This window comes from Rhamphochromis sp. 'chilingali' (genome assembly GCF_963969265.1).
Source record: "Rhamphochromis sp. 'chilingali' genome assembly, chromosome: 10".
Taxonomy (NCBI): domain Eukaryota; kingdom Metazoa; phylum Chordata; class Actinopteri; order Cichliformes; family Cichlidae; genus Rhamphochromis; species Rhamphochromis sp. 'chilingali'.
In genome coordinates, this window is record NC_137937.1 from 20,332,502 (window position 1) to 20,345,386 (window position 12,885).

The following is a 12,885-nucleotide window of genomic DNA, read 5'->3' on the forward strand; positions in this document are numbered from 1 at the left end:
CAATTTGAGGTAATGTTAGTTTCCATTAACATTAAATTAGGTTACTGAATTGGCAAACACCTTCCTATTAACACTACCCATTTTACCCCAATAACTAAAGAAATTAGCACTTGCAGGTCAAAACCTTTATTCAAGAGACGCAAAAATAACATTGATACAGTGACTGTCAAAAAATACAGCACTGATCATACTGTGACATCTTGGTTCAAAACAGCACACTTAGAAATATTCAACGTTCTTTACTTCAACTGAATGAAACTGAAAATACCATTTCACACGACCCATATGGGATATTTAGACTGTATAACTGTTCACGCTACATCTCTTCACTAGTAAAAGAAAGAAAAAATACAAAGAGAAATTTAAAAATGCTGCCAAACAGACAAACAGAACTTGTACAGAGCAAAAGGAAAAACAAACAACAACAAAAAACAGCTCGTCCTCATGGCAGTTGCAGAGTATATAAAAATGAACCCTGCGATCCGTTCCTGGAATTGAGCTTCAAAAATGCAGCAGAACAAGTGTGAGATTTAAATGTCCTCTCACCTAGAGCTGGTCACCTCACATGCATAACAGTGAGCTTCGTTGCAGGAGCAGTTTTGTCTTAGTTGTGAGCTTTTCTTGAGAGCTGAGTTGCATCCAACTCCATTACCACCCTTTGAATCACCTCAAAAGTGTAGCAGAGTTGTGATGGGTAACTCATGTTGAAGGAATAAAAAAGGTCCAAACAGCATGGCTACTGCAAAGGTCACGTTATCCAGATCTTGAAGAACAACATCAGAAAAGTCATTGCCTGGCGCATCTCTGGAGACAGATGTTCATTGTGGTTTTCTCAATCTGTGCAGTGGCCTCAGGCAAGTCCTGGTTAAACACAAAACATTTCTTTAAGATTCCTTTTTAAACTCATCTCTTTTGAATCTACCAGTTCTAATGTTAGAGTAATTTAAACCAATGCAAGCAACATAGTAAATAGCTATAGCCAAAGAGTGGCCTGCCATGCTGCCATTCATGGTCTAACAGAGTTTCTAAGAGAGGGTGAAAAACATAATAATTTCAAATGCTTTACATTAGTTTTTGTTAGAAAGACACCGGCCCATCAGAAATCCAGGTTATGTCACTCAGAAGATGTTAGAATTTAGACTTTCAGCCCCACAATTTGGTTAGCTGTTGGTCAGTTGGTCTTTTTTTTTTTTCAAACAAAAGCTAATGTAAATACTGGTGGGATTTTCCTTTGTTCATTAGAATGACAAATTTAAAGTTTTTTCACACTGATGTGACCCCTAATACAGGGGTGGGGGTGGGGCCTCAAGGGCCGGCGGCCGAGTTCACTACCAGGCCTCATGTGAACTTCAAATTATTAAAGAGGACTACTGGTCCTAACCAGTCCAATGAGGATCAAGTGGATAACTAAATGCATTTTTAAATGTTGCAAATCCACAATCTACTCATAAAACACTCACCATGAACTCCTGCACCAAGATGTTGCAATTGTCTTTCACACAGATGCGGAGCACTTTGATGAGGGACTTCAAGCATTAATGTCATCCTTGACTATTATAACAAAGAAAACAGAGATTTGTGAACTTTTCAGTAGCACAGAAGAAAATGATCCCAGACAAAAACTCTTGACTTTTTAAACCAGTCAACATGCAACACCAGCATCTACAAAGCAATAGCAAAAGTTCCTGTTTGACATCAACTTTATGGATATATAGTTTCCAGAACATTTATTTTTTAAAAAAAGATAAATTTTTCTCAGTGGGCCAGTAAATGCATGACGAAAATTATGGCATCCTTTTAGTGGAATCATTACTCACAGGTAATAGTTGACTGTTTCAATGGATGTAGCATAAAAATCTTTTACTGACCTAATGCAATACATATACACTTTGTAGTTAAAGAATTTTAAAGTTCTTACTGTCATAATGGCAGCTACATCCTTTAGCTTTGTGCCCTGTTCCCCCGATCACTTTGCAAACACTTTCAGCAGACTGTCAGAGAGAAACTCAGCTCCGTCAGAAACCTTGACTGTAAAGGCATGGTTGGGATGCACTGGAATGCTGCATTTTATCTAAAATGACATAAAATTATTTTGAAATAACAGCAGGCACTGTGCTTGGTTAATCAGTAATGTTTTGTTGAATAAAAACTGTGTTTCCAGATCTTATGGGATTAAAAAAAATCCAAAGATGTTTGTTTCTGATTTGCAACCCAACAACCCACAAGTTACAACCTCATTTCAGTTCAAGTGTGCATTAATGCGAGTCCAGTAATCACCTTTCTGGCAATACATACAGGTATAAGTTAAACCTATGGCAGATTTTGGATTTCTCAGTTGTATTAATAGGGTGAGTATGCATGCACCTAATAATTATAAAAAACCTATTATAATTAAGTTACAGAAACGAAAATAGAATATACTTTCTTACCATAACACCTTGAACCCACAATCCATCAGCTGACTCCTGGTGAAATGCAGAATAGAGGTCGTCTCTCAATGTGCAGCAAAAAAAACAAAAACAAAAACAAAAGGACAGCAGGTGAGGGCAGGAGGGGTAGGGATGTAAGCTAGCATAATGCCGCTGATGATATTAGCTAAAGCTGTTCAATGTCCAAAATCTCACTAACACCACGGTGCAGTAAATACACAATGTAACTGAAGAGTCAGTTGGTAAATCTATTCACACAGAAAACCAAATTATGTTATGAGTGCCTCGTAATTAGGTTTAATGTGATATTACGGCTCTTGTGCCAAAGACAAATTCAAATGAAAAAGCGCCAATTCTTTGACAACAGATAAAACAGCAAATAAGCTAACGGCTCTTTTTTAGCATGTTACATGGCGGCACTCTAGACGTTTAACTACATTTGGCTGAAATATGGTAAATATTAATTCAAAAAATCAAGACATACCAAAAACGTAGAGTTGGCTGCTCGACTTGACTGAGATGGATGCCTTTTTTAAACCACGATCCAAAGCCCGCGAGATGAAATCACGCGTGGTTTCACGAGATTTAACGTTGCTATCTTATTGACTTACTTCACCTGAACATGATATGAACAATTTAATACACCCTTTCTGCATATCATGTAGTTTTTACACTATATAGTTACATTTAACTTTAAAACATGAGGCAATTGTGTTAAATACATGCAAGATGCTTACATAAATCCAAGAGATGGCCAGTCCCTTTTTTTCAGTGTAGAATAACAGTTCAGCCCTTTGTCCCAGTGTACTTAGCTGACAATTTGTTTGAAGGAGACGCAAACATGAATGAAATTGTGGCCTCCTTGCAATGTATGTTTCTTGCCACCAAGAAAACGCTCTCTCTCACCTCTGTCTTCAAATGGCTTTCTGCACTCTGATTTCATGGACTTAGGCTTTTGTGTTTAATTAGGTGCGATTTGTGAACATCCCGAGTGATAGGAAGTCTTCTTTTTTTTTCTTCTTTTTTTTGCACTTTCTTGTCAAGTGGATGTTAATGGAGAATTGCTGCAATGCTCTTGACACCCTCTGCTTTATAATGAGTTCCTTCCTGTGCAAAATGGCCCCATAAACCAAACCTTTCAAGGATGAGGAGCATGTGGCAGCAGTATTTTGGCTTCTCTCTCCCTCAGAAATGTTCATGCCATATAAAAGAGACTGAAATTGTGGGATCACTGTATACCTTGATTGTGTCTTTGTCTCTGCTCCAGTCATAGAAATCCAGCAAGGCAGTGCAACCTAGCTGACTAATTGACTTCCAGGTCAGAGCAAAATAATAGCCAGAGTTCTGGTCAATGAAAATGGATATACTTTCCCCTGTAAAGCAAGCCACGAGTGCTTTGTTCTGATCTGTGTGGTCATGCACCTGTGCATGCACGCACACATGAGCGATTCAGCATGTAGCTATTCATAGTTTTCCTCTGTGGTTCACACAGTTAACTCGGTACATTTGAAAAGCACACACACACAAAACATTAATAAATTCAGAGCACTTTAGTGTCACTATTTATATAAGCTTTAGTCTGGAACTTTGATCTTATGTGACGCTTCTGTGAGAAAATTGAGAGCTTGAACAATAAGGAATAGTTGAATAGAAGTGTTTGCTTTTTAATTGTGTGCTTTCAAAACTAGAAAGCTCTCTGACCCACTTTTGTAATACTTGACACGAACTTTAAAAGTATACACATTAGTATTTTATGGAAAAAAATGTCTTCGGGGCACTTCAATCGTTTTCTCGCCTTTCTGTCTATAAAGCATCATTGCACTGAGTTTTTTTTTTTTTCTGTATTTCCTTTTCTTTTTTGATCAAAAATGAGGTCCGCTTTTCTTTACGCGTGGCTGTGTTTGCAACGAGATGAGCGAGTATAAGTGCGAGTCCTTGGAATGTATGTTAAACTGTAAGTCTGTGTTTTCTTCTGAACAGGAAAATGTGTGTGCATAGGGATGTCTTTTTGTTCTTGTTTGCAGGTTAAACACAAACACTGCTGTCCCAGATTCACACGCAATCCTCCTCCACCTGAGCCTGATCCCCGGGAACTTGGCGACTTGCACGTAGCCGCGAGCCTCCTCCCCTCTGTCCGTTACCCCAAAAGATTCTCAGTTCCTCCGGTTTCAAAGCGCTCGCATAGCTCAACTGTGTCGAAGCACGCCCCTCCTCCCTGACCCCTCCTCCTGGAGACGGCACTCTTGACCTGCTGCCCCATTGTTTCCAGCGGGGATGGATGGGGAGCCGCCTCTGCTGCCGCGATCCTTCACTCAATAGCAGCTCCATCTGTTGACTGCGTGACTCTGGGTTACAAGCGGGGATTTTGCTCCGTCTGTGAAGGGTGTGAAAAGAGCTATCTCAGGGGGGCTTCCTGAATGGAGTTTTAAAACTGCAGACGAAGGGTGTTGCGATGCCTCTCACAACCCCACCCTTCTCCCCTTCACCTCTCCACCCATCGTCAGCCCAACACAGCCAGCTGGGTGTGTGCAGGATGAGAGGCCTTCATTGTGCCTGTTCACAGGCCCCAAGGCAACAGGGTCACCTTGTCCCCAAACAAATGCTGCCCTCAGTGGGATTATTGGCACTGTTCGTCTGTGTTTCCGTGTGTGTGTGTGTGCTTGCATGTAAAGGGGGAGTAGGTATTTGAGTAAAAGAACGCGTCATCGGGAAGAGGGCAAAGGCCTTGGCTATGAGCACATTTATCTAACATCTCTGCCTTTCACATCAAGACCTATTCAGTGCAACCCATCTGCATCAGGTTTTCAAAGGACATCACCGATAAAGAAACACTCTGGGCTGCTTTGCTGCTCTCAGTGCACTCCGTAAGCATTTAGACCAACAAAGCTGCTCATGTAATGTTCTGTTTCTCTTGTATATTCAGCTTAGAGAGACAGAATCTATTTTTTTTTTTTTTTTTTTTAAGGTTTGGAAACATGAAATGGTGCAAGAGTACTGCTTTGGGCTTTCGGGCATGGTCTGTTCTGCAGTTCATCCTCTTTAACGGAGGGTATTTGTGAACAAAAACGAAATGTGTGGCTGTTTTGACAGCTGGTTCACCTTCGGTAATTAATGGTAAAATTGCATTCTGCCAGACGTTTGTGCTGAGGTCTTCTGTCTTTCTGTGTGGGAGTTGTTATTTGGCATTTCCACTTAAGTGAAAGAGGAAATGCCCGGTGGGATCCTCTTCTTTCTCCTGAAGAAGATTCTCATTAACTTAAAAAAAAAAATCCTTCTGGATGTGTTTTTCTTTTTAAGTCTTTTATTACAATACAGGTCCAATCATAGTATTTGTCACATCTATGCATTCTATAAGGTTCTTTTCTGTTGACTTGCAGTTTGGTTCAGTTAACTCTTTCTTTTGCCCCTATCACACAGGGACAAAAAAAAAGTTCTGAAGTACTCAAAAAGTTCTGAAGAGGCACAGCCAAGCATCTTCCCCCCTAGTCTCCTGTTCTTTCCCCTGTCACAGAGCCACAGATCAGCTTCATCACCTAGAGCCCTCAGGTAACACAGCATGTCCTTAACACACCTTTACTTCAGTTAAGATGATTAAAGCAGCACAGTCCCTCTCCTCGTGCCTTCTACGCATGTGTTACACTCCCAGACTTCCCCTCGCAGAAGACAAAGTGAGCAACAGTATCAGACTGAGAAGCGCGCGGGTGGTTCGGGCATGGAGCCCCCTCAACCAGAAGAGACGGAACTAAAGGAGGGGGGGGGGGGGGGGGGTTGTCGAGTGGAATGAGTGGAGGTGGAAAAGTGCAGTGACAGCAGAACGAATAAATTGAAAAATTCTCTCATTGTAAATTGTCTATTGCTCGTGACAAACGATCTGATAGGCGAGCGGCCCGGGTTTCCGACGCATCCGTCCCAATAGAGCTGTGAATAACTGGTCTATCTCCACACTGCTTAGCACTGGCCCCTCACTTAATAATTCATACAGTGTGAAATATTTTCCCCAGTACAGATATGCCAAAGAGCTGCCGCTAGCATGCGGGGGCGGTGAGGAGGGTGTCCCTGTGGTGCTAATTTGGGGACTGGTGACGTGCATAGATTTCTAAGGGGGCTTTAGTTTGGAGGCGATGTCTCAGACACATTTGTTCTCCTGTATGCTCTGTCTGCTATTGGAAGGAGCCGAGCTAGAGATGTAGAGAGTGAGAGAGCGCAGATGACATTTAACTTGTGGCTGATCTGCCTGCGACGAGGAACAGAGAGGGGAAATACATTTCCATTTATGCTGACTGAACACAGTTATCAGTGACTGTGGGGACAAAGGGAGGTTGTAAACCTGCTAAGTAGTTTTTGCTGTTTGCCCTGGTGAGTGTTGTGGTCACATCTTTGGCAGCAGGTGTCTGTGGACACCTGGTTCATGTCTCCAGTTTCCTTCAAGTGACTCCCCCTGCCTCAGGCTGCTTCAGGAGCTCAGCAGCCAAGAGTATCTCTCATGGTCCCTGACCTTATTGTGCCCTTCCCTCAGAGGTCGCGCCATCGTATTCACAGCGACAGTGAAACCAAAGCTGTAAAAGCCTCGCTCACATGCACGCTGAGATGTGTGTGCAGATGTGTGCTTGCATGCAATAGTGTCATATAGCCATGCACTTTTTGTGCAACAGTGTTTTGTGCTTTCGTCTAACTCGTTCTGCAGCTTAGCCCTGTACAAACTGGGTTTTTATGGTCCGCATTCAGGCCCTGATACCAATTATGCAAACTATTAAAAATTTAAGGAGGACAGTCTTTTATAATTTAATCCTAAAGTAATAGATTCTATTAAAAATGCATGAGAGGAGCTTTATAGATGGAGCTAGAATTAGTGTCTATCAAAGACTCCAGTCAAGGATGCAGGGGGAATGGGCAGCAGGAGTGGTGGTATTGCCTCATTATTCAAATAGGATATGATTACCATAGAGCAGGAGTCCCTCAGAGCTGAAGCAGAGCTCTCTGGCTACTGTGATCACTAACAGGAGGAGTCCAGCTCCTCGATGGAGGTCTCTGCTTTTCTGGCTAAATGAAAGCGGTTTTAGATTTCCTGTTTTAACTTTCACAAATGAAATTTGAGCTTGTTAACTCGAGCGTACTGCCACCGAAATACTTTTCATCTTACTAGGTGTCTTCACCCTGTTGATTCACTTCAGATTGTTTCTTGTCTGTACTGAAAGCATACAAAAGGTATTCAAGCATAAAAACAAGAAAGCTACAGGGTTGTAGCTCTTCTTCACTAGAGACAATGAAATCTTATGCAATGCAGTTCAGCAGCTCCACCCTTAAGTCTACTTTTACACTTTTTTGATGTAGCCCAACACCTGAGCTAGACTACATTGTTCCTTATATGCTTTCAGCCCGGTTAATGTGAGGGGTGCAACATAATAGAGTCTCCAGACAAATTTATGGTAGAGCTGTTGCATTAGATTTCACAGGTGTACCTAATAAAGTTTCTGCTGAGTGTAATAAAGCTTTTATTGTTGCTTATACTCCTTTGTTTACCCTGCAGAGCCTCCTAAACAGCAAACTAAAGAAGTATCAGTTTGTGTTTTGTTTCCTTTTCTGTTTTTTTGTTACGTTTTTAAAAGAAGGAAGCCACATTTGCAGCGTTGAATTTTTCAGGGCTAAATTTCCCTTTGTTTTATAATGCGCCTCGTACTACCCCGGCAGTGCAGCGAGCTCAATCGTTTTCCTGCATCATCAGGTTTATGGAGTACAGATAGCGGTTGAATTTCACTCTGTTGTCATTGTGATTTGCTTCGATAATTACAGCCGGAGAACTGCTGCAGTTCGGATACGGTAACAGCCTCCCGAAAAAGCTCAGTGGTTATTAATGTTCTCCAAGACGTGGATTGAAAAAGCCAATAAAAATTGGAATCCTCATGAAGCTTATATGGATTTTAAGTTCTGCCTCAGAGGTAAATTCCTCGCCTTTCTGATGTAATGGTTGCCTGTTTATGGAATAAATCCAACTGGCTTAATCGATCATCTCCGTGGAAAGGTCAAGTGGAGAAGCTGTGGTGTTTGAAGTGCTTATATCCCATGGAGGAGTGCCAGAAATGTGACACCTCCTTATGAGTGGGTGGTGGCGTGCAGATTAGTGACGGACAGGGTGGCCCAGGGGGATGATTTAGGGAGATTCAGCTCTAAATACTCTGTGTATATCAGAGAGAGAAACTATAAGCTGCCTTTCCCACAATCCCCATTTTCAACAGAAAAGCATATTAGTAGATTAAAAGAGAAATTTTGAAAAAGACTAGACTGAGAGAGAGACACAGAGAGAGAAAAGGAAACAAGGTGGCCACAGCTGGTGCTGAAAGGTGAACAAAAGTTTGGTTTTAACCTCCTGTCCACGCTTTTTGTTTAATGCTGCTTGAAGTTACCAGTTGGTTTCATCCCTCCACAGTCTAATCTAATCTGGAGTGGGTGGCTGTGGGCAGCATCTGTGCTCCAAGTTGAAATAGGGCTTTCTCACTGCCTAATCCTCTATCCAGGGATCACTCAGTAGGGTGAAGACAATTACCAGCCTGCTTTCTCATGCTAATGGAATCTCTAACTAGATCTTACGGAAAGACGGGAAAAAATAGACGGAGGAAGAAGAGAAGCGGGGACAATGGCGCAGAAAGATGACCTAACTAAAATGGGTTTTTAGATTACCATTTAATTATTGATAGAGACCCAGTTGTAAGGCCTAAGGTCAGGATTTGGAAAGCCTTTTCCAAGAAAGGAGACAGATTGGGACTCTATTCCGGTTTGTGTTAGGTCACAAAGTTGCTGAGACGGTACTGATGTCAGCGACATATCCGCAGCTCTGTGCCATAGTCTGGCTTTCACCCTTTTTATCACATGCCTCCAGCAAGGTGTCTGGAGTGGTTTTAAATTGCATTAATATGCAGGAATTTATAGATTGCCTCCCTTGGCATTTCTGCAGGGAGGGGAAGAGAGTATTACAGTCTCCATCTGCACTAATTACTGGGTCTTGGCAGTGTTACCTGTCTCTTGTGAAGGACAAACCACGGCACCAAGCAGTAACACAGAGAGCAGAAGGAGCTCATCTGCTGGGGAGTCTTCAAGAAGAGGGATGTCTCTGGGGCCTTTTTACTCTGATATGTTTGATGTGTTGGGAGCCTTGACTACCATAAAATAAAATAAAATCTCTGCCAGCAACATCAATAAACTAAATGACTTCGTCTAACTTCCTTCATCCAGAGCTGAGAGAGAAGAGCTAACAGGCTTTACACCTGATTGGAGCGATAGCTGCATGCTTGTGCAAACTGTTGTAGTTAAATATATCGCCTGTTAATCCTAGTGAAAACTTAAATGGGCTCTCTCCAGCGTGTCAGGAGAAGTCATGGCAGCTCAGGGAGAAATCTTAACAGATGTACTACAGTCGTGTTCTCGTTGAAGTGCAGTCCTAAAACCTGAAACAGAATGCAAGTGTTTGGTCTGCTAAATAAAATCACAGAGGAAGAAGAAGTCAGCCTGCATGAGTGCTGCTAACTCTGCCATCGGCTCACAGCACAGTACGTTATTAGGCTACTCTTGTTGAGCAAAGAGTCTAAATTTTTAAATCATTACAATCTGCAATCAGCATCTTGCCTGTGAAAACAGCACAGGGATCAGTGCTTGGCACCTCAGGTTGCTCACTTACTCCCAGGTTGCCAACTTTCTGCATCAAACCTGCTTGCAGTGCTTCCTCAGCTTCCTGTGGGTTTCTCAGGTTTCTGTATTTGTTTGTCAGCCTGTCAGAAAGACTTCTTGGATCGCTGCTGCATGAACATCTTGCTGATGTTTGTGCCATCTGTGCCTTTAGCCAGCAGGTGATTACCAACCGCAGACTCACCTCCCACTCTGTCCAATTGGATTCCCTTTGCTGGCATGGTCGGGGCCAGCTTCGAGAGGGAAAAAGATGACAACAGCTGGATGGCACACATTATGGAGTAAAAGAGAGACTGCTGAGCCTCAGCGATATAAACTGCAATACGGAGAAAATATGTGGCAAAAACTGCCTGTTTCCTTTTCCAAACTAGCTGTGAGCACTCGTGTCATCCTCTCTTTTAAAGTCTTTAATATCCAGCAGAGCAAAAATGGCTTTGTCACACTTGAGATATATCAAATGAGATCAGTGTCAACATTTCAACGGTGCACTATTTGATTGCCTTGTGGGCTTCAAAACACGCTAATGTTATGCATGACTTAGTATTGGATCTGTGACACCCTCCAGTGAAAGACAGCGGAGTTGTCCTTTGGACCATGGGAATTGGGGTCACCTTAGGCCCTGCAGAGAGAGTGATATTTGGAGTCGGAGAAGAAATCACACTGTTTGAATTTAATTATATTCCATTGATTTATTGAACACCCATTAATAAGCATACATTCTGAGGCAGGGCCGTTTTGCATGAAGGTTCTCTCTCTCGCTCGTTCCCTCTCCGTCTTGCTTCTCGCCTGCTCACTCCATTTCATCATAAATTGACATAAGCCTTTCTTTGAAGTTCAGGAGCCAAGCTGAGGAATGACAGCACAACAAACAATGAACAAAACGCAGAAAAGACAATGAACATTTGAATATTCAAGTGAGCCACTATAGGATGGTTAGAAAGGGGGGGAAAAAGAGCCCTTGTTTTATTGTTGTTGTGTTAAGCCATGAATGGACCTGTCTGGGACAATAAAGGATTGTGTCACATTGGGATAAGAAATTTTGCAACATCAACAATGCTTTACAAACAGTGTGTAATAAGGTTTATGGAGGAAAACAGAAATCCCAGCATTAAAACCAAAAAAATCGTTGTTTTTTTCACATATTGCTGAAGTTAGCAGGGAGGGAGCTGGTTTATATTTGGACATGCTTCCTGGGTTTTGCATGGAGAAGCATTCTGTTTGTTTGTTTTGGATTGATATGCAGTTTGAATGTGTGATTAAACTTTAGTTAATTAAAGATCATCCATTTCAGTTGCCCTGTGTTTTTCAGGATCAACTTTATAGTCGGCCTCTACATTGTTCGATAATCATTTAGCTGGGTCTGTGTGTGAAAGTGGTATGAAACAACAACTGATCCTTTTGCTTTGTAAAACAATATAACAAAAAACAACAACGGCTGAGACAATAAGCGGGGAACAGGATGTGTTTCCACTGTGGTTTGTCTGACAATCTTAAGCCACACTCTCATTGCTCAAAGTCCCCCACAGGCTTGAGCAGGAGCGCAGGGACTCTGTCATTTTGGAAGAGTACATTGGTTGAAATGAATGAGGGCAGGTTCCCGGTCGGCTATTAGTGCAAAGGACGCTTTTCTAAAGGCTAAAACGGTATTCCGTTTGTACTGTTGTTTACACAAAATAAACAAACCCTTCAATCAACACAAACTCTTACTGTTTGATCAGTAAGCACGGTCAGAATTCGTTAAACTCAAATTATGCCCAAAATTACAGTTCCTGTGTAGTAAAATGTTAAATTGAATAAAATCTGTTCAAATGAAATGTATCTGATTGGTATATATTCACATTTCCCTTAATGATTTATTATTTGAATACATTAACCGTTGATTAGATATATTTCAGTTACATTTTACTCATGTTTATCGAGGCTGAAGAAACTGTCTCAGCTCTCAGGCCTGTTGAAAAGAAAACCGTTTCGCAAGTTGGCAGACTCTGTCAAGAACAATGTCCTTAACCCCTCGGTGCTCAAGGCCCCTTCACTGTCACATGTGATGTGAAGGTCATACTCATCGTGCTTGGCTTGCTGTAACAGCTCCGCGGTGATCACTCATTCTGTAGGTGTAAAAAGAGCAGTAATGTTAAGCCTTACATGACTAATGCTTTGGTAAGTCCCACCGAAAGCTGCACAGGTAATACCTCTGAGAACTGGAGACTGATTGCTTCCTAGTACTGCGGCGCACTATACATTGTTGTCCTCACTAGCTCGGATTGGCCGTGCTTTACAATGTTTCGGATATGTGGGGACATTTTTTATTTCGAAACCTTACCAGGCAGCGGAGCATGTTATGAACTCCATGTGCAGGAACAGCTGCAGGTGCAAAGAGTGAGCCGAACTATGCGAGCTGGTCTGCTCGCGGCAACAACAAACAAATAAATAACTAAATATAAGAATTAAATTCTTGATTAGAGAAGAATTCCCACTAGAAATAAGTCTAATTATCTGCCAGTACAGATGCTTTAGCAAGGTTTCTTGAAACAAGAAAAAATATGTAGGCTTCAGAAAAGTGAGATTAGTGATATAACAATTCAAGTCAATACAAAGCACTGGCATGCATCCCAAGCACTGTATTAAGTCAAATAAATGTAAGATGAATGTCAGTTATTTTATTGACGGTTACTTTCTTTTATGAGAGTGAAAATCTCTTGAAACCGGAGATTTTCTCTGTGAGGTGTAAGTGAAAAACAACACATTATAGCAAGTGATCAGGGATCAAACCGCCAACCCT

General features: G+C 41.7%; 1 protein-coding gene and 1 long non-coding RNA gene across 4 annotated transcripts in view; one reads left to right on the plus strand and one right to left on the minus strand.

Annotated features, from left to right (window-relative positions):
- Positions 1 to 12,885, plus strand: part of fam222aa (family with sequence similarity 222 member Aa) — a 55,506-nt gene that overhangs the window by 11,466 nt on the left and 31,155 nt on the right. The gene's annotated exons all lie outside the window — the stretch shown is intronic.
- Positions 52 to 3,204, minus strand: LOC308404894. 3 transcript variants are annotated; one of them, XR_013973230.1, is made up of 6 exons: positions 3,167 to 3,201; positions 2,914 to 3,045; positions 2,430 to 2,493; positions 1,919 to 2,071; positions 1,461 to 1,546; positions 52 to 861 (listed from the first exon to the last, which is right to left on the minus strand). It is a non-coding gene; the product is annotated as an uncharacterized lncRNA (long non-coding RNA). The 3 variants fall into 3 exon arrangements; XR_013973231.1 differs by having other exon boundaries at positions 58 to 861; positions 2,914 to 3,204; XR_013973232.1 differs by lacking the exons at positions 2,914 to 3,045; positions 3,167 to 3,201 and having other exon boundaries at positions 62 to 861; positions 2,430 to 2,662.